Consider the following 4,306-nt stretch of genomic DNA (forward strand, 5'->3'; position numbering starts at 1 on the left):
GTGAATGGTTGTCTGTCCCTGTGTGTTAGCCCTGTGACAGACTGGCGACCTGTCCAGGGTGTACCCTGCCTTTCGCCCTATGACAGCTGGGATAGGCTCCAGCGCCACCCGCGACCCTGAAAAGGATAAGCGGAAGCGAATGGATGGATGGATGGATGGATACTCAGTAATGGTACTCATTCACACGTGACTACTTTTGTCCTTTTATGTCAAACTTCTGGACGAATGTTCAAGAATGTAAAAATTAGGGGTGGGAATTTAGTGCGTTAATTGTGATTCATTTGAAAAAACATTGTGTGAAAAAAATTAACATATTTAATCGCACTTTACATTTCAAGCAAAGGGGAACTTTTGTTAATGCATGATTTCCTGGTATACCGATTACAGTGACACACACAGCTACAAACCCCCCCCAAAAAAACCCAGCAGAATCAGAAGAAAGCGTGTTGCTAGAACTGAACGAAGGCAAATTTCATTTCTACAGTCTATCCGACAGAAGCCTTGATAAAAGCGTGGTTTTGTGCAAACAGAGTTTGCATACCACTGAAGCACTTTAACTTTATGGCACCATCTAAATGCAGCACAGAAACTGTGGGAGCTGTTAGAGTTAGCAGTTTGAGTACCAACAAAAGTTGTCGGCAGGCCAAACTTGATGAAATGACTGGCTTCAGGACCAAAATTACTAAGTCAACATCAGACAAACTTACAAATTCTCTTGACTGTAGACTAGTATCAGTGGTAGAAGACAGGGGGTTAGAAAGTGTGCTACTGATTCAGATGAGCCCTGTGTTCCAGTCGAGCAGGGACCTACCCACAGATGTCTGTCCTGGTCTGCAAGTATTTGGTTAGTCCTGCCACTTCTCTCCCATGTGAGAGACTGTTCTCACTTGCAAAATACATAGTAACAAAAAAGAGAGATCTGCCTTGAGCTCTGAAAATGTGAACAGGCTAGTTTGTCTAAATAACTGGCTGAAAGAGACAGACAATAAATAAGCATGGAGGTATTGTGAGTCCAATGAGTTTGTTGTTTTTTTGCACTAAAGTGTTTGATGATCACTGTTTTAGCTTAATTTACAAAAGAATGCTGGCTAAGGTTACTCGGAGTTTAAAGGTGAAGCTGGTCAAATAACCTTTTGTTTCTGCCTTTTTTAAGAAAATAAAAATGCACTTTATGTTGAAATTTTTATTATTATTATTATTATTATTACATAACGATAATACAATTATCTGATAAACACTACAAAAATAAAGTATTATTACAGGCTCAATCTAAAGACCAAAAGTAAAACTTGGTCAGCTTAAGTCGAGCTTAAGCTGTAACAGCAGCTACAGTTCTGAACACACACCGAAAATCGTTAGGCATACGAGTACGTATGCCTAACAAATACTTGACATGTGAAAAGGAGAAAGAAGCTGATGTTAGGAAGTTGTGGGTTACAGTCTCATACCCTCCCCCTCCATTCACACATACATTTAGCAGTTTCCCCTTCCCACATTTTCTGTTGTCTTAGTGGGTTTACAACTGATACGTGTGACCTGAACACACAAGTTCACGACAACAAACCAGCTTGCATTAGAACAAAGACCAACCAACTGTCACCACCGGCTAACATTCAATTACAGCATTTCCTGCACACCTAATTAAGACTTTTGCGCATTCCTCTAAACTTGACCACTGTGTGTGTGTGCGCGCACGTGAGTTTTCATGCATCGTGTGTCTGTGTTTGTGCGTGAAAGGACTCGACGAGATCAGTAAACACCGGTTTGAATGGAAACTGGTCATTACCAGGGGAGCCACACCCAAGGCCTTTTCTCCCTCCTCCCCTCAGTGTTGCTCTCTTTCTCCCTAAAGAAAGAGGCTTAGCTTATTGACTTCAGCCAGCCTTTCTTTAGAATAGGAAACAGTACTAGGAAATGCATGCACCCCCACAATAGCTGAAACCAATACGACGGTGTAGGTAGACACAATTGATTGTGTTTGTGACCTCTGATTCCAGGTAAAACTGAGATTGTACTTCTCTCCACAGGACCCTCTCTCTTCTACTGTGAAGTATTGACACCACTCACCATGTGTCACCTATATGGAGATTACCTTTAGCACTTTAATCACCCAGACACACGCACAGACAGCTGCTTGTTTCTCCTGATATGACTGATCCAGTCTTTGTTTCACTTTTAAAACTTAAGCTGTTTTTAACCCCCCCCCTTAACCCTTGTTTTTCTTTAAATCTTCATTCCCATAATTAGCATTTCCTGTAATCTTATTTTTGTTTGTTTTTAAAGCCCAAGTGAATATCTTGTAATAAAGACAGAGGACATGCACTGCTGATATGCATAAATAGTGAGACTGGATCAGGAATGTCATTTAAAATGTATATACAAGTTTGAGGTGGTGTGTGTTTACTGCATGTTTAAGACTGGGATTCAATAGGTGTGTTTCTTTTGGCGTTTTCTTTTTAACTTGTGAAAAAACATGCTTTCGATGCAGTGATCATTAGCATTTCATATCAATTCAAACCTCAGCTGACAGGCCAGGTGTAATAAAGCGTTTAGAGTGCTTGAGTAGAGTAGAAAAGCACTATACAAGAAGCAGTCCATTTACCATTCACAAAATAAGGTTTGTCCTGTCACATCTTTCATATGAACACTGACACAGCCGTTCAAACTCAGTACAAAAGCAAATCAGTGCTTTTTCTATACCTCTGAATTGAATAATGTGAACAGCCCTCCCTCCAAAATAACTTAGTCAAACTAAACAGGAAAAAAAAAAAAGGTTAAAAACTTCCGAAAACCTGGTAAGAGTGTACAAATGAGCGATGGATCAGAAAATAAGCAAACCAGAGATGTTAACTTTATGGTGGTTTATGAAGAGGCACAGATACAGTTTTACTTTGTCTCAATACTCTGGTCCTGAAGTGAAGCTTTTCGTATGCAAATTTGCTGCTTTCGCTTTTTGGGACTTACTGTAAACTCAACACTAACTCTGTGAAGTGAACACGCCGTAACACTGCGTCCACAGACGGAACAGTTTAACTTTATTGCAGGGCTGTTTTCCTGTAGGCGACACCTGTGCTGTAAATGTGCGTTTGGCGTTTTCTTTCCTTTTCTATTTGCATATGCAGTGTGCTGTGTAGATATCCGGGAAAATAAAGGCAGAGGGAAGAAAAATGGTTGTTTTACTTTGGAAGAAAGTTAACACTGCCCTCGTAGTAAGCGTGGCAAAACTGCTTAGCTGCATTAAAAAGAAAAAAAGGGACCGGCTGCTTCTCCGTAAGGTAATGAGCTCCAGACTCCTTCCGCGCAGATACCTTCGCACGATCACGGGAGTCGCGACCTCCGCACGGAGGAAACAATGAAGCACCGTACAAACATTTCTCTTCTCCCCGGGCGCGCATTTCAAACTCGTCGCCCTCCGCTGATTTTTTTTTTTAATACAGAAGAAGTGTGAATGTGTAGCGGGAGACGAGTTTGAACTCACCTTTAGTCGTCTGTGAACGCCTCCAGCAGGTATAGTTATCCAGGTTAGATCTTTGCTTGTTTTCGCACCTGACAACTCCTCCCCAGCTCACAAAGCAAAAGTGGAAAAAAGGAAAAACCCCACAAAAACAGAGGGCCGAAAAAACTACTATGATATGGGTTTTTTTCTGTTTCTATCGAGGCTCAAGTCCACCTTTTACTTTTGAGTCCAAAAAAGTTAAATACGCTCGGTCTTCTGCGTCACCTTTACTCGAACTTTTGTTTCGCTTCCGGTGGGCTTAGCATTTGTTACCTGTGCGCAGTAACTCTGTCCCAGGAGGCGTACACAGGGCGCGGCAGCCGCTCCCTCGTTTGTTCCAACTCGTTCTACTAAACGAGCAGCTTGGAGCTTTTTGGTCGTTCCTTCTGCCAACCTGCGCGTTTTTGGTATCCACCCTGTTTGGCTGGCGGTGGGGCATGTCAGCCAATGAGAGCGGAGCGTCAGAGTGATTGACAGAGTGGGCAAGGACGCTACTCAGGCGGCAGATAAAAACCAGGGATGTGGAGCTAATTTTACATCATAATACCCGAGATATCTTCATGTAAGAAAAACAACTGCAATGTGTAAAATTACACAAGTTCAGGTAGCTTGTTCATAATGTTTTTTCTATAGTGGAACATTTGCAGAAACGTTTCTGGCATAATTAATCAATAGAAAAACCTGTGAAACGTACGACAGAAACAGTTAAAAGTTTAAATTCTATTCCCTCTTTCACATTAACAATAATAATAATAATAATAATAATAATAAAAGCAAAGCTTTTCAGTGGGCCACATTGTAGTCTCTGCT

General features: G+C 41.4%; 1 protein-coding gene across 2 annotated transcripts in view; it reads right to left on the reverse strand.

The window, feature by feature from the left end:
* The window catches only part of LOC102195248 (lysophosphatidic acid receptor 2-like), a 24,856-nt gene extending 21,004 nt beyond the window's left edge, over window positions 1-3,852 (reverse strand). For both annotated transcript variants that reach the window (XM_005744596.1, XM_013913714.1), the window contains exon 1: window positions 3,479-3,852. The gene's annotated coding sequence lies outside the window, so the exon portion shown is untranslated. The remainder of the gene's footprint in view (window positions 1-3,478) is intronic.
* Window positions 3,853-4,306: the final 454 nt, after the last annotated feature.

Source organism: Pundamilia nyererei, unplaced genomic scaffold (genome assembly GCF_000239375.1).
Source record: "Pundamilia nyererei isolate P.nyererei 1_Seehausen unplaced genomic scaffold, PunNye1.0 scaffold00145, whole genome shotgun sequence".
In the NCBI taxonomy this organism is placed as follows: Eukaryota; Metazoa; Chordata; class Actinopteri; order Cichliformes; family Cichlidae; genus Pundamilia; species Pundamilia nyererei.